At 38.6% G+C, this 24,053-nt stretch overlaps 1 protein-coding gene across 1 annotated transcript in view; it reads left to right on the top strand.

Annotated features, from left to right (window-relative positions):
* Positions 1–24,053, top strand: part of HDGFL3 (HDGF like 3) — a 73,687-nt gene that overhangs the window by 4,947 nt on the left and 44,687 nt on the right. The window lies entirely within an intron of this gene.

The following is a 24,053-nucleotide window of genomic DNA, read 5'->3' as shown; positions in this document are numbered from 1 at the left end:
AGGCACTCTCAAATGGCAGTAAACCACAGTAGGCCCAAAGTGAATAAATACAACCATCTGAAAAAGGACACCAGTGTCAACTTATGTATTAAATATTAGTAAAACTTACTTTTTAGGGAAAAGAATAGGAAACTAAAATAGAAGTTGCACTATTTTCTTCTCACACCTCCCCAGCCCCCATCATCTTGTACATTCCCTGAGATATGAGCACTCTGCCTATGTTACCCCTGCTCTAAAAAATAGAAATACAAAACAAAACAAAAAGGTCTCAAAACTCTTGTGTTTCAACGAAAGAACTTTTTTAAATTTAAAAACTTTATAGGAGTAATCAGAGAGTAAATTGATATGATCACTTTAGAAAGCTGGCCTGGTCGTCTGTAGTTAAACACACGCCTAGCTTGTAATTTAGCTGTCTGGTCTAGGCATATATCCAGGAAAAATGAGTGTTTGTGTCCACCAAAAGATTTGTACAAGAATGCTCATATATGGCAGCTTTATCCATAATAGCAGGAGATTGAAAACAACCCAGGTGTCCATCAACAGGAGAACGGATCAGCAGAATTGTAGTATATTCGTGCAGTGGAGTACTACTCAGCAGTAAAAAGGAACAAACTACTGATGCCCACAAAAATATGGATGTATTTCAAGATTTTTGAGGTTGAGTGAAGAAAGCCAACACCAGAGCGCACATTCTGTATGCTAACCATGACGATCAAAACAGGCACAATTGATCAGTGGTGATTAGTTCATGGTGGGTGGAGGAGGAAGCCCTGAAGGTGTTCTGTATCTTGATCTGACTGGTGGGTACCCAGAAGTGTACATGTGTAAAAATATATCAAGCTGTCCATTTAAGATTTGTGCACCAGACTGTATATGTTATACCTCAGTTTAAAAATGCATACTTTGTATGAAGTGGGGAGAAAGAATCTAATACTCCAAACTTCTTCACGGATTGAATTTCACCATTCTTGGCTTTCAGTGAGAAGTTTTTTCCCTTTAAGACTTCAGTGCTACCGATTTGCATCTTCCTGTTCCCTTTTGACTATTTTAGAAACTTCATTTACTACTTCACAGCTTTTTCTTTACATTTCTTTTTAGTTCTGGTTTCTGCCTCTGTCTTTTGTTTATATATTAGAGTCTTTCTGTTCCTTTCATATTAAATCATTGCTCCTCTTATTTCTCATCTAGCTCTCAACCTCTCACTTGATAAAACTTAAGAATACAGCATTTGACCTACCATTCTATGACATCTTGAAGAGCTAAATGCTTAGTGAGCTTTTGTTGAGCACCTACTGTGTGTAAGACACTGTGCCTAGGTATAGTTTTTCATTTTTCTACCAACAGATTAAATTTGCAGCAACTTAAAAATATTATAATTAAATAACTAGTGTTTCTATGCCTTGTATTAATACAAAGGCTGAGAATCCTTAGTTTCTGATCCGTTGCACTTTCCGTTTTTTATCTTTGACAATAAACTGTGAACCTTTATTTTTGGAGACCAGGCTACATCGCTTCAGGGAATCACTTGAGACTTAAACTTTTTTTAATCTCAACATAAAGTAAGATGTTTACACTTTCCATTTCTTTGGCGTGAGTCCAAACGAGTCCGTCATTGTTTCATTCCTCAGGTAGAGTGACACAGATTCAGTCAGCCTTTTCCCCAGGGACTGTATTCGTGTTGCAAGGACCTGGCAAATTGTCTCCTTTTCTTCTGCTTAACTCTGGGAACAAATAGGCAGCTTAAACTCTCAATACGAACGTGTACATTTTCCATTGCTCCCATTTCACCCAGGTGAATCTGTATTTCTGGCACATCCCCTTTGGAATGCCCTAATGACTACTGTTTTCCCCATGATTTGTAAAATGTTAATTCTCTGAAGTCAGGTTTCTACTATATGAGATTGTATTTGATTCTTTTGGAAAAGGATTGATGGTTTAAAATTATATATGACTGTTGAAAATGTCTGTTAGCATAAGAAGAACATTGTAGGCTTGTAAATAAGGTAAACATAATAGGGGAAGAGCCCAAATGCTCCTTTTCATTGGAAAAAGTTATCTTCGATTGCAGAAGATTGCCCAGATAGTCAGAAGCTAGTCTACTTGATAGCTGTTAGTCCATTGCAAAATGGCTTTTTATCCTTTAGAGCCGTGCTACTGGAAGTATGGTCTGTGGCCAGGATAGGTGACAGTGACAAGATAGGTGCAGAAATTGAGAGTAAAAGTTTAGAAACTTTTTTTTTAAGTTTATTTAGTTTTGAGAGAGAAAGAGAGTGCAAGCGGGGAAGGGGCAGAGAGAGGGAGAGACAGAATCCCAAGCAGGCACTACACTGTCAGCTCAGAGCCCGACATAGGACTTAAACCTACCAGCTTTGTGAGATCATGACCTGAACCAAAACCAAGAGTCGGATGCTTAAGTGACTGAGCCACCCAGGCACCCCTTGTGAATCTTATTTTTAAAATGAGGCTTGTGGGGCGCCTGGGTGGCGCAGTCGGTTAAGCGTCCGACTTCAGCCAGGTCACGATCTCGCGGTCCGTGAGTTCGAGCCCCGCGTCGGGCTCTGGGCTGATGGCTCGGAGCCTGGAGCCTGTTTCCAATTCTGGGTCTCCCTCTCTCTCTGCCCCTCCCCCGTTCATGCTCTGTCTCTCTCTGTCCCAAAAAATAAAATAAAAAACGTTGATAAATCTATGTTTAAAAAATAAATAAATAAATAAAATGAGGCTTGTATTTTATATGCCTTTAATTTTATTTTTCTAATAATTACTCTTTCATGTATTTTATAAAAATGCCCATCTGTAACAAATTAGAAATTAAAAACAAACCAAAAAATGCTGTTTTTTTCACCACAAATGGATACTGACTATAGAGAACCCTTAAAGGTCAGTAGAGTTCCTTGCATCTAAAACTACCTGCTCATACTGTGAACTGATTTTTAAAGATATTATATTTAAGTAATCTCTACCCAATGAGGCACTTGAACTCACAACCCTAGGATCAGGAGTCACATACTCCTGACTGAGCCAGCCAGGCACTCCTGCTTATACTGTAAATTATTTAACCTATCTTTAACTATTTAAAAGAGAGAATGGATTAACCTTTATGTTATAAATACCTCATGTCTGTAAAAAAATTTTATTACATAAGTAATAATGTTCATTGTAGAAAGATTAATATCCCTCTACCTAGTAACAAGCATCATGAATATGCACCTACATGTGTAAGTACATAATTTTTATAATACATTCAGTTTTGCAACCTTTTATCCTCACTTAAACACTGTATCTTAGATGTCTTTCAGTGGCAGTGAATGTATTTCTATAACATTATCTGTAATAGCCATCTGGTAATTTATGGTACAGACCTATTTGTTATAAATTATAACCATATTTACCATATAACCATATATAACTTCCTATTATACTGATATTTAGGTTATTTCCAGTTTTTTATACTGTAAAATAATACTCTGAGACACATGCTTTTAGCTAAACCGTTAGTTACTTCTTCAGGATTGGTATCTGGGAATCACATTTCTTAGTCAAAGGGCACGTGCATGTTTTAAAACTTCGGATTTATATTGTCACATTGCCCTCCAGAAAAGTTTTAACCATCTTAACCAGTAGCAGAATAAGAAAATACCTGTTTTCTCACATATTCATTAAAAGGAGATGATTTAAAATTTAAAAAATGTTTGTCAACCTAATAAGTACAGATATTTAATAGAATTAATTTCCTCGTTGACAATTGAGGCAGAATATATATGTCATATATGAATCATGTATCTTATATGTCTTGATTACAAATTAGGATGAATATATGATAACACTACTCTAAGGTAGATAGTCCCATAAGAAAACCAAGACTTAAGAAATTCACCTAAGGTTATACACTGAGTGAAGTGTGTTAATCCTAGACCATTAAGAATGCCACAGGAACATAAGAAATGTGATAACAGGGGCTCCTGGGTGGCTCATTCAGTCAGGTGTATGGCTCTTGGTTTTGGCTTAGGTCATGATCCCAGCGTCCTGTGATCCAGTCCCACATCGGGCTCTGTGCTGACAGCACAGAACCTGCTTGGGATTCTCTGTGTCCCTTCTCTCTCTACCCCTCCCACACACACGCTGTCTCTGAAAATAAATAAAAATAAACTTTAAAAAAATGTGGAAATAGATGAGGTGAAGGAACTGAAGAAGCATTTGGCACTGTGTAAGAAGACTGTATGTATATTATATATATTACATATGTGTATATGTATACGTGTGTGTGTGCGTGTGTGTGTATGTATATGTATGTGTATGTATTATAAGCTACTGGGAGGCCAGCACTCTCAAGTCAGAAAACGTTTATTGTGACATTTGTTATTATTTTTCTCTGGTCTGTGTCTTTGAAAGCCCTTTGACACAAGGCAGTATAAAAGTAAATAAGATATCCGTTATGCATATAAAGAAAGCAGATCCCATTAAAATCCATTCTGAATGAATAGCATAGTGTTGACTTTAGTTTTAGGTTCTAAAACCTTTATGTGTGATGGAACACATAGACTTTGAAGAGCAGGTATAACGAGAGTTACCGGTTCAGTAGAGCCTAGAAGCTAAATCATAAGGACTACTACTAGCCTGTGTAGCTTTTTGCCAGTTTACTGCATTCTTAATCCCTATAACAGCATTTTCCTGTGTTATTTCACTGCCGTTCATATATGTAATTGCTTCTCAGCTATGGTAGTAAGTGAATTTTTCTATTATATCTTTTTACCACTAGGAATTTGCTGCAGTTAGGTAAATAGCTGTATGGTCACAGAGAGCTACATAGAGGTAAAAAGAATGAAGTAATCTAAAATTGGTGAGCTCAAGCCTTTAGAAGGATCCTCCAGATACCTGAACAAGATTTCCTACGATATTGGGAAGAACAACGAAGCCAAGAGTTAAAAGACAACATAGTTCATTCCACCACTGTCTCAATTTGTCAGGTTTGGGCATCTTTTACTACAACCTCGTTGTAAAATAGGGAGGATGATAATTCTTACTCTCTTTCCCTTTTTTCCTTGGAATCAAATATTGAAACGTGCATGAAATAGTGTTTGCTAGTTAAGGATCATAGATGATATATCTGTTCTGTCTAACTTGTACCCAAAGAAATTCAGTGAAATATTTGTGTTTATCAAATTCTTACTCACTTTCCCTTCTTCTTCCCTAGTAATCATGTGTTAAAATGTACATGAAAGAAGTGTTTGCTAGTGTTTGCTAGTGTAGTGTAGTGGTACAGTCACCCACCAGGAACACCAAACTCCTTACTGTACAATGCTAGAAACCTAGTAAAGTCTCAGCAAATGCTTTCGTGGGTGGGTGGGTGTCTTTCAGTAGTTTCCTCGTGGCTTCATGAGTTAGCTCTAGGCTCTAGCCATTGTAGGGACTTGTCATTGTTACCCCTTATTCAGATTCCTGAGTATGATGGCCATTTCTAGAGGTTCCAAATAGTTTCATTATTTGGGGGCAAACTAAGTTGGACAATGTGGCATACAAAAAAGGCCTCTGAATAAACTACTCAGTCCACTAGATCACTGAAATGCGAGCTCGGAGTGGATTCTCTAAGTCTGATTATAGTCTGTAAGGCCACCCAGAAGTGGAGGTTATCTGGTTTTCGAAGTATAGGAGAGTCCATGGTAACAACAAAGTTACCTCCATGGGGACTGGAAAATTCTTGCTAGCATAGCATTAACTTCTAGGTTTTTATTGCAAAATGTATTTAAGATGAGAGCTGTTAGAAGTGCTGGGTATGTTAGGTTCAGAGGTGGTAAGCAATGTAAAAAAGAGTGTCACAGAAGATTCGAAAATTTTTATGGAGGAAAAAATGTCAAAAAATAAATTCATCGCTTTAGATCTCTTCTTCCTTTTTCTTTATCACTGAAATAGAACTTTTATGCTAAGGGCATCTTTAACTTAGGAGGAAATGCTTATTCACAGGGAGCAGTATGACAGATTCTTGGTTCATTTTTTTTTTTTAGAATTAGCATATGTTGAGTGAATTGAAAATTAATTCCCTCTAGACCTCTGTTTGACTTTCAAAATGAGACCAGCTATTTTCAAACAAGGCATATAACTGTTCTTATTTCCTTCCTCGAACTGTGATGTGAGGATTAAGTCAATAATTTCGAAAATATTTAGATTTTAGCAGTGAGTCATCGTTGTTGCTTGATTCTGATGCAGTCTAGTCTGATGGCTTTCAGCCCCGCCCCCCCTTTTTTTTTTTTTACTATAGCCCATAAATACTAATTTCATACACACACATATATATACATACACACACTAGAACAAAGTTTTCACCAAATCATATTATATGTGATGCATTCTGATATTTTTATATTTTTATTTTGTGTAAAATCAGGTTGTAACTCACTAAATCACTTTCACTACCTATAGTTTGAAAAAAGCACTGATCTGGTCTGTTAGGCCAAAGGGAAATTGATCTGTGTGAGTTTTGCTTGTGTGTATGGATTTTGGAGACGAGTTAGCAGTCCTGAGCTTTTTATTCTGCTGTAGCCGCAGTCTTACATGAAAATCACATGGACGTAAGAAAAGAAAGTTACATTATTTTAGGTCATTTAACCATCCAGGCCAGTTTTTCCCTTGATCTCAAAAGGCTTGGTATATAAATATAGTGTTTCTACTCTCATCATCCTTCTAATCTTTAAACTGCACATGGATCTACAACTTTGTTGATGCTAATTATAGCTTCATATATATGCCTTCTTAAGGATATTAAGCTCCATGTATTTCTTAACTATCCAGCTACAGAACAGTGTTTGACTACATGGTGTTCCCTGGATGATAGTATTGAAGCTCTGGGGATTTCTTGAGTTTGTGAGGCTAGCCTGGAGGTATCAGGCTATCCAGGACTGAGGATGAAGGGCTTTTGTTAAGTCCAGAAGACTTGTACTTGGGGGGGGGGGGGGCGGCGGTGTGGTAGTTTCTGAAGTGGGTGTAAAGTCACGGGACTAACACGTTTCTAATGGTTCTGTATTTCTTTTTCTTTAATTTTTTTAAATGTATGTTTATTTTTGAGAGAGACAGCTTGAGCGAGGAGGGGCAGAAAGAGGGAGACACAATCTGAAGCAGGTTCCAGGCTCTGAACTGTCAGCACAAAGCCCGATGTGGGGCTTGAACTCACAAATCGTGAGATCGTGACCCGACCCACCTACTGAGCCACCCAGGCGCCCCTATATTTCCTTTTTAAATCACTTTGTCTAATCAAAAAGAGACTTCTTGCTATTACTAGATACAGCAGCCTCAGTAGAGAGAGAACCTAGTATTGAGGATAGTGAGGCATTCTTCAGTTTCTGTAAAAGATACCTTTCTGAAAAGATACAGTAAGCACAGTTTTAGATCTCACATCTGGCTGATTGACTCACACAAAACGAGTACACTTCTATGAGAGAAGAACCCCACTGTACTAAATGGAACTTATCTTGGAACAGAAAGGGTACGATTGGGTTAATCTTCATGTTATGCCAGGTATTCAAGAGCTCTGGTTGTTGTCCAGCTCAGTCCCTCTGTCACTGCTGTGGTCTGCTGGTTCTACCTTGTGGGAGGCCAGGTGGAGGGAAGAGACAGAGCCTTTGCTAGAGTTATGAAGTATGGTTTCCACTGTTTGTTTTTAATAAGTTCCTTGTCTGGGGCAAAGATTATTTGACTCCCAGGGATCAGGTAACCCAGAACAAACGTGTCCCTTGTTTTTCTGTTGTCACAAGAGCAAATTACAGAAGTAGAGCAGTTTACCAGGAGTGGGCAGTTGGAGAAGTTTGCCGAAGTGAAATGGAGGTGACGGTGACCGAGGACTCCTCCTTTGTCCGTGAAAATTGTTTCTCATTCAGTGTTACTGTAAACTCTGGAAGCCTTTGACCTCCCCATTTCCTCTTGGTCTGTCCACTGCCTCTGGGCTTCCCTTCCTTCTTACATGAAGGAACCCACATGATCACTTGAACTGCTCTCCCCCTTTTTACTCTGATACATTCATTCTAGAAGCCCCTTCCTGGCCATTCTTCTCGCCTGCCTTTTTTGCTCCAGCAAACGGTCTCCTGCAAGCAACTGGCTGTAATCACAAAGACTTGCAGCCTGGGCCGGCCCCCCCCCCCGCCCCCGATTGCTTTCATCTGGGCCCCCAGTGCTGGTCATGGTTCTTCTTGCTGGTGGCGAGATACTTTCATTGTCCTCTTCCAGCTCAGATTCTTTCCCCTCATTTTCAGCAAATTCTCTTACTTTCAGGTTTCACGTGTTCCTTTTCAGGGTGAAGTAGAAGAGCAAGAGTCTTGTGGGCAGATGAAGCCACATCTGAGTAGATGAGTAACCTCGTGTAGGTTACCTAATCCCTTCGGCCTCGATGGACTCATCTGTAAAATGGGCACAATAACAACTTTTTCTTATCATTTCGAGGATTCTGAACATAAACAGCCTGGAGTTTAACGTAATTAAAAAATTGTTTCCCTCCCCTTCACCTCTTCCCTGTGCTGCTTATTAAGACCCTCCTCTTGCATGACTCCTCCCTTTTCCTTCTTTCATCAACATTCAGTAAATATTTTTTGAATCTTTGCTATATCCCAAGTGCTCTAACAGGTGCTAGGGTTGACCTAAACAGCCTCTTCCCCTTGACGAATTCTTTCTCCTCAGACCAGAAATGGTCCTCTTACTGTCTCATTCTTCCCCCTCCCCCAAAGGTCACCCTGATGTGCTGATCCAGAGAGCACTCCATCCTTACTTTGCCTCGGTGGAATTTAATACTGCCTTTTAAAAAATACTCTTCCGAGGGGCACCTGGGTGGCTCAGTTGGTTAAGCGTCCAACTTTGGCTCAGGTCATGATCTCGCGGTTCGTGAGTTCGAGCCCTGCATCGGGCTCTGTGCTGACAGCTCAGAGCCTGGAGCCTGTTTCAGATTCTGTGTCTCCCTCTCTCTCTGACCCTCCCCCATTCATGCTCTGTCTCTCTCTGTCTCAAAAATAAATAAACATTAAAAAAAAATTAAAAATAAAAATAAAAAATGCTCTTCCTTTGTTTGGCTTCCCTCATGTATTGCTTTTCTTGAAAGGTTCTTCTATTTCTCTGTGCCTTTGTAGTGTCTTTTTTGACTTCAAGCCACCATCTTCAGAATAATATCTTCTAGACCTCTGTTTCAGGCCCTGACTCAAATCCACACCTCCGTTTTCTGACTAATAGCCCCGGTACCACAAGTTCGTGGTCAGAACTAATCTAGTCATCCCTCCCTACCTAAGTATTTCTCTTTCTTTTAATGTTTATTTATTTTTGAGGAAGGGAGGGAGGCAGTGAGAGAGAGAGAACGAGCAGGGGAGGGCAGAGACGGGGACAGAGGATCTGAAGTGGACTCTGCACTGACAGCAGTGAGCCGGATGTGGGCCTCAAACTCACCAACTGCGAGATCGCGTCTTGAGCCAAAGTCAGATGCTCAACCAACTGAGCCACCCAGGCGCCCCTCAAGTTTTCCTATTTTAGTAAAAAATTACTATCCGGCCAGTCACCCCCCAAAACAAAGACCTCAGATTATCCCAGGTGCTCTTTTTTCTTTAATTCCCACATCTTACTTGGTCACCTAATGGTGTCAAGATGGACTAAGGTTCACGTAGAGAGAAGTGCTGTGAAATCGGACTCCTCACACGGCGCAAGGCAAAGTAGGGGTGCTACATGCCTTAGAACCTGAGACATTCGTGTTGTGACAAACAAGGTGTAATTTCAACAAAGCAATAGGACATCAAATTAATATTATTAATTTGGATTTTATTGAGGTCCTTTTATTTCTGCTTGATATACAAATTAATCGTGGTTTTATAGTATATGGTTGTGAGTACAATTGTTATCTTTGTGCATGTTTCAGAACATTATCATAAAATTTTATGGGGGTCTGCAAGATTTTGTTCCCTTTAAAAACAATTATAGTTGACCCTTGAACAACAAGGGGACAGGGACTAGGGGCACCAACCCCCACAGTCAAAAATCCAAGTATAAATTTTTTTTTTAAGTTTATTTATTTCGACAAAGAAAGAGGGTGAGCACAGGAGGGACAGGGAGAGGGAGAGAGAGAGAGAGAGAGGGTGGGGAGAGAGAGAGAGAGAGCGCGTGAGAATCCCAAGCAGCCTTTGCACTGTCAGCACGGAGCCCCACATGGGACTTAAACCCACAAATGGTGAAATTGTGACCTGAGCCGAAACCTGGAGTCGGATGTTCAACTGACTCAGCCACCCAGGCACCCCCAGGTATAACTTTTGACTTTCTAAAAACCTAACTACAAATAGCCGACTGTGGACCACAGGCCTTATGAATAACATAAATAGTTGATTAGCACATATATATGTTTATTATAATAAAGTAAGCTAGAGAAAGACAATATTGTTAGGAAAATCGTAAGGAAGAAAAAATATATTTACGATACTATATTTTTTTGAAAAAAATTCAGGTATATGTGGTCCCGTGCAGTTCAAACATAAGATGCCATGTTTGTTAAGGGGCCTCAACAAACTAGAATGAATTCTTGACCATGAGGGATCTAGAAATAAAGACATATAAGGAAATAATAAGAGATGTGAATGTTTTGTAAAAGAAGGAAAGATGTACATAGCGATAGTAATTTTCAAATATTTAAGGGACTCCTACGAAAGAAGAAATAGGAAGTATAGGAGAGCAGAAAGAGCATGTGCTCTGGAGCTAAGGACATACGGGTTCAAATGATGCTCTGCCACTTACCTGTGTGACCTTGGGCAAATTACCTAATCTCCCTTAGCCTCTTCTTCTCTAAAGTGGAATTAGTGTTATCTACCCCCACAAAGTTACTGAGAGAACTTATTTAAAGGTACCTAACACATGGTTGAACCTAAACAAATACTACTTTCTTCTGTCCTCTGATAGTTTTTACAACTAGAGTTAGGGGACAAATTTTTTTAAAATAATTTATTGTCATGTTAGCTAACATAGAGTGTACACAGGGTAGTCTTGGCTTCAGGAGTAGATTCCCATGATTCATCACTTACATACAACGTCCAGTGCTCATCCCAACAAGTGCCCTCCTCAATGCCCATCACCCATTTTCCACGCCCCCTCAGCCCCTGACCCCCATCAGTCCTCAGTTTGTATCTAAGAGTCTCTTATGGTTTGTCTCCCTCTCTGTTTGTAACTTATTTTTTCCTTCCCTTCCACTATGGTATTCTGTCAAGTTTCTTGAATTCCACGTATGAGTGAAAACATATGATACCTTTTTCTGACTGGCTTATTTCACTTAGCATAATACCTTCCAGTTCCATCCACGTTGTTGCAAATGGCAGAATTTCATTCTTTCTCATTGCCAAGTAGTATTCCATTGTGTATATATACACCACATCTTCTTTATTCATTCATCGGTTGGTGGACATTTGGGCTGTTCCCATAATTTGGCTATTGTTGATAGCGCTGCTATAAACATTGGGGTGCATGTGCCCTTACGAATCAGCACTCCTGTATCCTTTGGATAAATTCCTACTAGTGCTGGGGACCCAGCTATTGTTGGGTCATAGGGTAATTCTATTTTTAATTTTTTGAGGAACCTCTACACTTTTCCAGAGTGGCTGCACCAGTTTGCATTCCCACCAACAGTGCAAGAGGGTAGGGGACAGAAATTTTGAGGGAACTGATTTAAGTGGGCTTATTTTAAGGAAGAAGAATTAAATGAAAGTCTTAGCATTAATTGTTGAGCTTGTATGCCATTTCTTCTTATATACCATCACAATAACCCTGTGCTGTTGATGTTCATGACCCCCGCCCCCTGTCTTTACATGTGAAAAAACTTTCTGAACTTGAGAAAGATTTTAAATATCTTAAAAATTGCCCAATTACAGTAAATGATAAACCTGATACTGGGCTCCACAGCCTGTATTCTAAACCATTCCAGTACATTGTGTGGTTTATCTCTGGTAATGAATGTTTATTCGTCCATTCATTGAACAGCTATTTATCGGACACATCCTCTACTCCAGGCGGAGTTTATAGTGCAGAACGTGACCCAGAGGTCGAAGGGGATAGGGAGTGCTGGCAGTGGTACAGAGGAAGCAAGGGTCTTGCTGTGTCGTATAGCGAGTGTTTGGGGAAAGCCTCTCTCGTAGGACAGCATTTGAACTCAGAGATCTGAAGGAGAGAGAGCCCTGTGGATATTGTGGGGAAAGCATTTTAGGCAGAGAAGAGCAAGTTTCTCAGAAGTAATCTTTTTATTAAGAATAAGTATTTTGGGGGCGCCTGGGTGGTTCATTCGTTTGGGCCACTGACTTTGGCTCAGGTCATGCACTCCGTGAGTTCGAGCCCCACATCGGGCTCTGTGCTGCCAGCTCAGAGCCTGGAGCCTGCTTCGGATTCTGTGTCTCCTTCTCTCTCTGCCCCATCCCCACTTGCGCTCTGTCTCCCTCTGTCTCAAAAATAAATGAACATTAAAAAATTTTTAATAAAAAACAAAGAATAAGTATTCTTAACCATTTTCACTTAGTTGTTTTTCTAGATTGACTTTAGCAATACGTTGAATGAATTTCAAGAGAAATCTCAATGGAATTTTAGTTTGAAGTGAATTAAATTGTAAATTAATACGAGGAGAAATGACGCTTTTACCAATATTGAAACATTCCAGCCAGAAATATGGAATGTTTCTTTTTTTTTTTTTTCTGTCTAGTAGAGTTTTGAGGTTTTCTTCCTAAAGGAACCACACTTCTTAAAAAAATTACTGGGTGTCATTTGCTGTTGCTGATGCTTTTATAAACTGAATTTTAGTTGCTCAGAATAAGAACCTTGGCATCATCCTTGACTTAACAGTTTTTTTTTACTCCCCATACCTAGTGTGCTGGCCAACCCCGTTCATTCCAACTTCAGAGTACAAGCAGGTTGCAAACCCTTCCACCGCCACCATCCTTGTCTATACCGCTATTGTCTCTTTACTGTTCTAGTAGATTTCTAGCTGCTCTCCCTCTCCACCCCTGCCCTCTGAAAGTCTCTTTTTAGCGGTACAGCAAGGGCAACAGTCATCCCGTTAACATAGAGGGTCGACCAGCCTCCTCCCTTCCTTGATATAGCCCAGCCCCAGCCTCCTCCCTGTTCCTTACACCTGGGTCACAGTGCTGCCTCAGGGACTCTGTCCCGGCTCCCTCCTCCGGGCATCACCCAGACCCCCTCCAGTCTGTTCGGGCCTGCCTCTTCCAATGAGAGATTTTAAACCATCCTGTTGACAATTACAACCCTGTCCTTGACTCATTTTGTACAGCTCTTTTTTCATATTCTTACATACTAAATAATTTACTTATTTATTAGAGTTATTTGCTGTTTTATTTTCCCCCTTGAGGGCAGGGATTTTTGCCTCTTGTTTGTTGGTGTATCCTTAACACTTAGAACAGTGACTGGCTCACAAAAAAACATTTAGTAAATATTTGTAGAAGGATTGAATTCAGTCTTTTTCTTTTATATTTTCAAATCTGGTCTCTGGTGATAACATGCCAAGGCTTTTTTTTCACTTATTTGTCATCCTGCTATACTTTAATTCTGTTTTTCTAATGATATACTTTTTCATAAATCATGCAAATTATGATTCTTTTGTCTTTTCTGTTGCAATATTTGTTTGTTGGAAAGTGGGGTAGGAATTATCTTTTTTTTTTTTAATTTTTTTTTTTTTTAACGTTTATTTTATTTTTTTTTGGGACAGAGAGAGACAGAGCATGAACGGGGGAGGGGCAGAGAGAGAGGGAGACACAGAATCAGAAACAGGCTCCAGGCTCTGAGCCATCAGCCCAGAGCCCGACGCGGGGCTCGAACTCACGGACCGCGAGATCGCGACCTGGCTGAAGTCGGACGCTTAACCGACTGCGCCACCCAGGCGCCCCGGAATTATCTTAATATATTAACTAGAACTTCCAGAACAGTGTTAAGCACTGGAGGCAATTGACATCCTTGCCTCCTTCCTGATTTTAAGGAATATATCTTGTTTTATTACTGTATTTGGATTTGGCTGTCTTCATTATGTTGAAATATTCTTTTATTCTTGTTTTTTAAATAATTTTTATTAAGAAGTTAAATTTTGGGGTGCCTGAGTGGCTCAAAGTGTTAAGCCTCCAGCTCTTGATTTCAACTCAGGTCATGATCTCATGGTTCATGAGTTCGAGCCCTACGTCAGGCTCTATGCTGATAGCACAGAGCCTGCTTGAGAATAAACTTTTTTTTTTAAGTTAAATTTTGCCAACCGTCTTTTTACCATCCGTTGTAATAATCATATAAGTTTTCTTTTTTAGCCTTTGTATTAATTATATAAGTAGATTAAATATTAAATTATACTTGCATACTTGGAATATACCTTACTTTGTCTCAGTATATAAACATATCTGTGTGTGTGTGTGTGTGTGTGTGTGTGTGTGTGTGTGTGTGTGTGTGTTTTAAGATGTAATTCAGGTGCCATAAAATTCATCCTTTTAAATTGTGCAATTCAGTGGTTTTTATTATATTCACAAGTTTTGGTACAGCCGTTAACATTAATTCCAGAACATTTCATCACCCCAAAAGGAAACCCTGTATTCATTAAGCAGTCACTCCCCACCCACCCAGACCCCGACAATCACAAATCTACTTTGTCTCTATGAATGTGTTCATTCTGGACCTTTTATTTAAATGAAATCATAGGGGCACATGGACGGCTTAGTTTTGGTTAAGTGTCCAGCTCTTGATTTCAGCTCAAGTCATGATCTCACGATTCACGGGATTGAGCCCCACGTCGGGCTCTGCAATGACAGTACCAAGCCTGGTGGGACTCTCTTTCTCGCCTCTTTCTGCCTCTCTCTCTCCGTCTCCCCCAAAATAAATTAAACTTAAATAAATACATAAATAAATAAATGGAATCCTAGACTGTGTGGCCTTTTGTGTCTGGCCTTTCACTTAGCATTATGTTTATTCGTATTTCATCTGTGTATAACAAGTGTCAGCACTTCATCCCTTTTTATAGCTGAATAACATTCCACTGGGTGGGTATTTCACATTTTTTAAAATCGCTCATCAGTTGATGGGTATTTGGATTGTTTCCGCTTCTGGCTGTTATGAATAATGCCACAGTGAACATTTGTATACAATTTTTTATGTGGACTTCATGTTTTCAGTCTCTTGGGTATACACCTAGGAATGGAATTGCTGGGTCGTATCATTACTCTGTGTTTAACCCTTTGAAAAACTGCTGGACTCTTTTCTAATGCCGCTTTACTACTTTACATTCCCAACAGTCTAAAAAAAAAAAAAAAATTTTTTTTTTTTTTTTAACGTTTATTTTATTTTTGGGACAGAGAGAGACAGAGCATGAACGGGGGAGGGGCAGAGAGAGAGGGAGACACAGAATCGGAAACAGGCTCCAGGCTCTGAGCCATCAGCCCAGAGCCTGACGCGGGGCTCGAACTCACGGACCGCGAGATCGTGACCTGGCTGAAGTCGGACGCTTAACCGACTGGGCCACCCAGGCGCCCCTCCCAACAGTCTAAATGCTCTGTCTAGAACCTCTAGTACAATGTTGACTAGAAGCGATGGCGGGTGAACATCCTGGTCGTGTTCCTGATCTTACGTGGAAATTTTTCAGTCTTTCACCATTAAGTATGATGTTAGCTGAGGTGTTTTGTTTTGTTTTGTTTTGTTTTGTTTTGTTTTTATTGATGCCCTTTATCAGCTTGAGGTTGTTTCCGTCTATTCCTTCTATTCCCACTTCTATCCCCACTTGGTTGAATGTTTTTATCATGAAAGGATGTCGGAGTTTTTCAGATGTTTTTCCTGTGTCTAATGTGATTGTCATGTGGTCTTTGTCTTTTGTTCTATTAATATGGTATATTATATTGATTGATTTTGATTTGTTGAATCTACCTTGCATTCCCAAAATAGTCTCTTGGTCATGGTGCACATTTTTTTTAAAAACCAAACTAGTTTTAGTAAATAATTTTAAGGTCATTTCCTTCCCTATTCCAGCTTTCCCAACCTGCCAACACACATGGTGGTACACATGAAACTGAATACAGATTAACCTTTTTCACAGGTTTTTTGTGAATGCAAAACGCAATAATAGTCTAAACCTATTAATCTTAAAAGTGTCCTCTTTTATTAGTTGTCTCTCCTTGTCAGTGAATCAGTGTCTACCTTGTTCCCCTCTGTTCAATATGCTTTCCCTTTTGCAAATAATGTCTTTGCAAATTATCTTCCATTTTGGTCTCCTTATTTATTTCCTTCACTTCTTTAGTGATTTGGCTTCTTTGTTTTATAGTGTTCTATTATGTTGGAGCAGGTTCTAGTTTTAGCCAATATGATTATTTTCCTTACTTTCACTTTTTTCCTTGTATTCTGAAATTCTTTCCATAAATGGCATCCAAGTCCTTTGGGTGTTTGGGGTTTTTTTTGGTTTCTGAAGTATAGTTAGCATTTGGTGTTATATTAGTTTCAGGTGTATGGCAGCAATTCACCAATCTTCTACATTATGCTGTCAACACAGAGCCTGCTTCAGATCCTCTGTCCCTCCCCACTCTTGCTCTCTCAAAAATAAATAAACATTTATTTATTTGTCTGTTTGTTTATTTATTGAGCAGCAGGCACAAGTTTATTAGAATATAAGATCAGAAAGGAAGAATAGTATGAAAGCTCTCTTTACAGAGAGGGGGCATTCAAAAGTGAATGCCCCAATTAAATAAACATTTTAAAAAGTTGAAAAAAAAATGTAGTTACCGTCTGTCACCATACAATGTTATTACAATATTATTGACTCTATTCCCCTGTACTTTCATCTCTGTGATGTATTTATTTGATAATTGGAAATTTGTATCTCTTAATTCCCTTCATCTATCCCCCAGATCCTTCCCCTCATGCAACCACCAGTTCTCTGTATTTAAGATGGTTTCTGTTTTGTTTGTTTTGTTTTTTAGATTCCACATGTAAGTGAAATACTGCATTTGTCTTTCTCTGACTTATTTTACTTAACATAATACCCTCTAGGTCCATCTGTGTTGTTGCAAATAGCAAGATTTCATTTTTATGGCTGAGTAATAATCGTATATGTATACCACATCCTCTTCATCCATCCACCTATCAGTGGACACTTAGGTTGCTTTAGTAACTTGGCTATTATATAGTAAGTAATGCTTCAGTAAACACAAGGGTGCATATATCTTATTGAATTAGCGTTTTCATTTTATTTGGGTAAATTCTCCATAGTATAAAAACTGGAATCATAGGGTATGTCTACTTTTTTTTTTTTTAAGAGAAGAGAGAGTGAGTGGGGGAGAGGGGCAGAGGGAGAGAGAATCTTAAGCAGGCTGCATGCTCAGCACAGAGCCTAACGTGGGGCTCAACCCTGGGATCGTGACCTGAGCCCAAATCAAGAGTCGAACGCTCAACCGACTGGGCTACCCAGGCACCCTGGATCTTTCTATTTTTAATTTTTTGAGGAACCTCCATACTGTTTTCTCACAGTGATTATACCAATTTGCATTCCCACCAACAGTGTACAAGGGCTCCCTTTTCTCAACATCCTTACCAACACCTGTTATTTCTTGCCTTTTTGACACTAGCCATTCTAGCAGGTATGAGGTCATAATTCATTGTGCTTTTGATTTGCATTTCCCTAATGATTAGTGATGTTAAGCATCTTTTCATGTGTTTGTGGCCATCTGTATGTCTTCTTTGGAAAGAGGTCTATTCATGTCCCCTGCTGACTTTTTAATTGGGAAAAAAAATATATATATATATATATATTATATATATATATATATAAAATATATATATATATATACACAATATATATATATATATATATAAAATAAATAAAGATATATATGCTATTGAGTTGTAGAATCTCTTTATGTATTTTTGGATATTGATGTTTTATTGTATATATCATTTCCAAATATCTACTCCCATTTAGTAGGTTGCCTTTTTATTTTGTTGATGGTTTCCTTCTCTGTGTGAAAGCTTTTTATTTTGGTGTGGTCCCAGTAGTTTATTTTTGCTTTTGTTTCCCTTGACTAAGGAGACATATCTAGGGAAATGTTGCTAAGGTCAATGTTCAAGAGATGACTGCCTATGTTTTCTTTTAGGAGTTTCATGGTTTCAGTCTCACATTTAGGTCTTTAATCCATTTTGAGTTTATTTTTGTGTCTGGTATGAGAAAGTGGTCCAGTTTCATGTAACTGTCCAGTTTTCCCAGCACCATTTATTGAAGAGACTATCTTTTATCCATTGTAAACTCTTGCTTCCTTTATCATAGATTAAAACCCATATAAGCATGGGTTTATTTCTGGGCTCCCTATTCTGTTTCACTGATCTGTGTGTCTATTTTAGTGCCAGTACCATACTGTTTTGCTTACTGTAGCTTTATAATATATCTTGAAATCCAGAATTGTGATATCTCCAGCTTTGTTCTTTTTCAAGATTGCTTTGGCTATTTGGGGTCTCTTGTTCCATACAAATTTTGGGATTATTCTAGTTCTGTGAAATGCCACTGATAATTTTGGTCAGGATTCATTGAATCTGTAAATTGCTTGGGTGGTATGGACATTTTAACAATATTAATTATTTCCGTCTGTGAACACAGTATATCTTCCCATTTGTGTTGTCTTCAGTTTTTTTTTTTTATCAGTGTTTTATAGTTTTCAGAGTATACAGGTCTTTTCACTTCCTTGGTTAAATTTATTTCCAGGTATTCTTTTTAGTGCAATTGTAAATAAGACCGTTAATCTTCCTTTCTGCTACATCATTATTAGTATATGGAAACGCAACAGATTTCAGTATATTTTGTATCCTACAACTTTACTGAATTCATTTATTCTAGTAGTTTCTTTAATTTTTGTTTTAAGTTTTATTTATTTTTTAAAGAGACAGAATGAGCAAGCAGGGGAGGGGCAGAGAAGGAGGGAGAGAGAATCTCAAGCAGGCTCCACACTGTCAGCACCGAGCCCAACATAGGAGGCTCGAATTCACACACTGAGATCGTGACCTGAGCTGAAACCAAGAGCCAGATGCTTAACCAACTGAGCCACCCAGGCGCCCCTATTATACTAGTTTTTTGATGGAGTCTTTAGGGTTTTCTATATACGATACCATGTCATCTGCAGATAGTGACAATTTTACTTATTCCTTAACCAATTTGGATACCTTTTATTCTTTTTCTTGTCTGATTGCTGCAGCTAGGACATCTAGTACTGTGTGACTAGAAGTGGTGAGCATGGACATCCTGGACTCATTCCTGATCTTAAGAGGAAAAGCTCTGTTTTTTACCATTAGGTATTCTATTAGTTGTGGGTTTGTCACATGACCTTTATGTTGAGGTATGTTCCCTCTAAAGCCACTTTGTTGACAGTTTTAGCATGAATAAAATGTTTGATTTTGCCAAATGCTTTTTCTGTATTGAGATGATATAGTTTTTATCCTCCATTTAAAAAAAAATTTTTTTTTACTGTTTATTTCTTTTTGAGAGAGAGATAGAGTGCAGGTTGGGGAGGGGCAGAGAGAGAGGGAGACACAGAATCCGAAGCAGGCTCCAGGCTCTGAGCTGTCAGCACAGAGCCCGACACGGGGCTTGAACTCATGAACCATGAGATCATGACCTTAGCAAAAGTCGGACACTCAACCGACTGAGCCACCCGGGCACCCCTATCCTTCATTTTGTTAATGTAATGGATCACATTGCAGTTACTGAACCATCCTGGCATTCCTGGGATAAATCCCACTTGATTGTGGTGAATGATCCTTTTAAAATACTATTGAATTCAGTTTGCTAATATCTTGTTGGGGATTTTTATATCTGTATTCATCAAGGTTGGCCTATAGTGAGGTTTTTGTTGTTTGTGTTTTTGTAATGACTTTGTCTGGTTTTAATATCATGGTAATACTGGCTTCGTGGAATGAATTTGGAAGCTTTCTCTTCTATTTTTCAGAATAGTTTGAGAAGAAAAAATATTAGTTCTTCTTTAAATGTTTGGTAGAATTAAGCTGTGGAAGCCATCTGGTCCTGGACTTGGTGTTTGTTGGGAGTTTTTTTGATTACCAATTCAATTTGGTTACTAGTAATTGGTCTATGAAGATTGTCTGTCTTGCTGATTCAGGTTTGGCAGATTGTGTGTTTCTAGGAAGTTACCCATTTCTTCCAGATTATTCAGTTCGTTGGCATATAATTTTCATTGTAGTCTCTTATAATCCTTTGTATTTTAGTAGATTGTCGCTTCTCTTTCGTTTCTGATTTTATTTGAGTCCTCTCTTTTTCTTGAGTCTGGTGGCTAAAAGTTTGTTGATTTTGTTTATCTTTTCAAAGAACCGGTTCTTGGTTTCATTGATCTGTTCTTGTTGTTGTTAATCTCTATATAGTTTATTTCTGCTCTGATCTTTATTATTTCCTTCCTTCTACTGCGGGCTTTGGTTATTCTTCTTTTTCTAGTTCTTTAGGTGTGTGGTTAGATTGTTTGAGATTTTTCTTGTTTCTTCAGGTAGGCTTTCATCACTATAATATCCCTCTTAGAACTGCTTTTGCTACATCCCAAAGATTTTGGATTGTTGTGTTTTCATCTGTTTCCCTGTATTTTTTTATTTCACCTTTGATTTCTTCACTTACCCATTGGTCGTTTAGTAGCATATTGTTTAGCCTCCACATGTTTGGGGTTTTCTTTTTTTTTCCTTGTAATTGATTTCTAGTTTTATACCATTGTGGTTAAGAAAGATGCTTGATAGGATTTCAATATGTTCTGAAATTTATTGAGACTTGTTTTGTGGTCTAACACATGATCTCTCCTGGAGAATGTTCCATGTGCACTTGAAAAGAGTTGGATGCTTAACTGCCTGAGCCACCCAAGTGCCCCTCTCCCAGGCTTTTTAAAAGTCCTTTGTGCTATGCCTTATGATTGTCCAAAGCCCTTTTTTCTGGTAGTCTACCACATCTGCGTTCCTCAAATGTTTTTTCCATTAAAGAAAAATGTATGTAAATAATGAGTATTAAGTAAGGCCAGAGTAGAGAGTACATAGACATTCCCAACCAGCAAGCAGAATCAGTGTTACGAAAAATAGCCAAACAGAAAACAGACTTCGTGGAACATACCTAAAAAGCAAAAGAAGTGGTTAGAGATAAATATAAGGAAAGAGATGATAATTAAGCATCAAATCTATTTCAGAAAAAGTCAGTTGCAAATAACATGAACTCTAGAAGAAGATAGGACAGACAGTTCAAAACTGATTATCAGAATTATAATGAAATGTTCTAGACTTTAATAGGGGAAAAAAAAAACTTCTAACACTAGAAATAGATAAGGCTTGCCACGTTTTGGGTTCCAAGACATACATTGGTCAAAGTCTTACATCTTGTATTAAAATTCTGTATGCTTGCAATCAAGGAATGGGGGCAAACAGTTGAGATTCACAATAAATTATATTGAGATTTTGATTGGATTTGGATTATATCTATGGGTTAATATGGGGAGAATTGGTATCTAATAATATTGAGGTTTCTAAAACGTGAATGTGGTCTATTTTTCCATTATTTGGGCTTGCTTAAATGTTTTTAAGTTGTTTTATAATTTTCTTTTTTTTTTTAATTTTTGTTTTCAACATTTATTTATTTTTGAGAGACAGAAAAAGAGCACGAGCAGAGGAGGGGCAGAGAGAAAGGGAGACACAGAATCTGAAGCAGGTTCCAGGCTCCGAGCTGTCAGCACAGAGCTGATGCGGGGCTCTAACTCACAAACTGAGATCATGACCTGAGCCGAAGTCAGATGCTTAACCAACCGAACCACCCAAGCACCCCTTTATAATTTTCTATGCACATCTTTTTAAATATATCCTTAAGTATCTTATACTTTCTACTGCTGTTATAAATGTGTGTGTTTGTTTGTAAATAATGTTTTCTTTTTGTTGCTCTTCTTTAAAATGTATATAGAAGGGTGGAAAGCCAAGACAGGGTGTTTCTGAATCGGAATAACATGATGGATTTAGCCTACCAAATATCGAAATGTAGAATTCTTCAAAAAGTAGTTAGTAGTAGACAAAGCTTGTCTCAGGGAGAGATGCATTAAACAGTAGAACAGAAAGGTTACTTAGAAACTGGTCCACAGATTATGGAACCACGATATGTGACGAGGGTGGCATTGCAGATAGAGGAAGGGGATGTGGAGAGACTATTATGATTTAAATATTAGATCTGGGGGCGCCTGGGTGGCGCAGTAGGTTGAGCATCCGACTTCAGCCAGGTCACGATCTCGCGGTCTGTGAGTTCGAGCCCCGTGTCGGGCTCTGGGCTGATGGCTCAGAGCCTGGAGCCTGTTTCCGATTCTGTGTCTCCCTCTCTCTCTGCCCCTCCCCCGTTCATGCTCTGTCTCTCTCTCTGTCCCAAAAATAAATAAACGTTGAAAAAATAAAAAATAAAAAAAAATAAATATTAGATCTGTATTTCACACAGTATACAAAATCATTTCTATATAGATGAAAGAGTGAAAAGCTTTTAGGGCATATGGGGAAATATTTATGTCCCTGGAATGGGAAGAATTTCCCGTGAAGACACAGAAGGGGCTATCCATGAAAGTAAAGATTAATAACTTTGAGTATATTAAAGTCAAGTGCTCTGTTCAACAACAACAAAATAATCCTCTGATGAACTTGAAAATATAAGTCACACACTGGGAGAAGATCCTTGCTACACACAGAACCAATAAAGCTTTAGTATACAGAATGAATCAGTCAGAAAAAGACAAACAGCCTGATAGAAGAATGGGCAAAATGACATGAATAGCCATTTCACAGGAGAAATACCTAAGGCCTACAAATTTATGAAAAGATGTTCAACTTTATTAGTAATTAGGGAAATGCAAATTAAGATCATACTGAGATTACCAAAAATTAAGAGATTTGCCAGATCATATATTGGAGAGGATGTGAATCAACAGGAATTCTTGTATACCACCGAGAGAATATAAATTGGTCCAACCACTTTGAAAAACAATTCAACTTTATGATGTGAAGTTGAATTTCGTGTATCTTTTGACTCAGCATTTCTAATCCTAGTTGTGTACCCTGGAGAAACTTAACCATGTATACCAGCAGACGTGGACAGTAATATTCACACTAACACGATTTGTAATGGCAAAAAGAAATGTGGAAAAAACCCAAATGTCCTTTAACAAAGAATGGAATATGAAGTTAGGGTATGTTGACAAAAAAACATACAACATTAAAACCTAATGAACTACAGCTATACATTGGTTGTTTTCAGGGCAGACAGGCTAGCTTTACAATGATTCGTGTCAAAAAGTAGATAATAAAACAATATTTTACTCATTCTTTTTTTAAGAAAAAATTGCTGCATTCCTGTTTTGTGCCAGACAGCACTCTGGGTGCTAAGGACAGCAGTGAAAGAGGTGGACAAGTTTTCTGTCCTCATGAAGCTTACATTTTAGTTTAAGGGCAACAGATGGATAAATAAGCAAAACAATATGTAATTTAACATAATCATAAGAGCTGTGGAAAAAGTTGAAGCAAAGTAAAAGGATAGCATATGATTTGATGGTGTGTGTGTGTGTGTGTGTGTGTGTGTGTGTGTGTGTGTGTGTGTCTGTCTGTCTGTCTGTCTTTGCGGCTCAAGGGAGGGTTTTTTCCAAATGTAACATTTGGGAAGAGTTGAACATCCTGTGGAAGAGAGTGTTACAACTTTCTGGAGGGGAAAGTAGGAAGGAGCTTGGCATTTACAAGGAAGAGCAAGAAGGCAGATGAGTTCTGATAGGGAATGAGCTGGGACAAGGGGGAGTGGGCAGGAGAGAGAGTTCCAGGGGGTGGACAAAATTCATACTGTGTAGGGTCTCAGTTTTAGTAATAAGTATAGGCTTTCTAAAAATATGGAAAGTCATTGGAGAATTTTGAGCAGAATGACATAATCTGACTTATGTTTAGGGTCTGAAGAACTGATTGTTGGGGGCAGAGGTGGAGGGCTTGGGGGAAGGATGCAGAAGGCCCAGTTAGGAGGCTTTTGTGGAAGTGCAGGCATTCAGTGAGGGTGGGGTGGACCAAGGGGACAG

Source organism: Puma concolor, chromosome B3, assembly GCF_028749965.1.
Source record: "Puma concolor isolate L17-30 chromosome B3, mPumCon1.1.hap2, whole genome shotgun sequence".
Lineage (NCBI taxonomy): Eukaryota > Metazoa > Chordata > Mammalia > Carnivora > Felidae > Puma > Puma concolor.
Note: the sequence above shows the minus strand (reverse complement) of the source record. Positions and strands in the feature narration are given on the sequence as shown.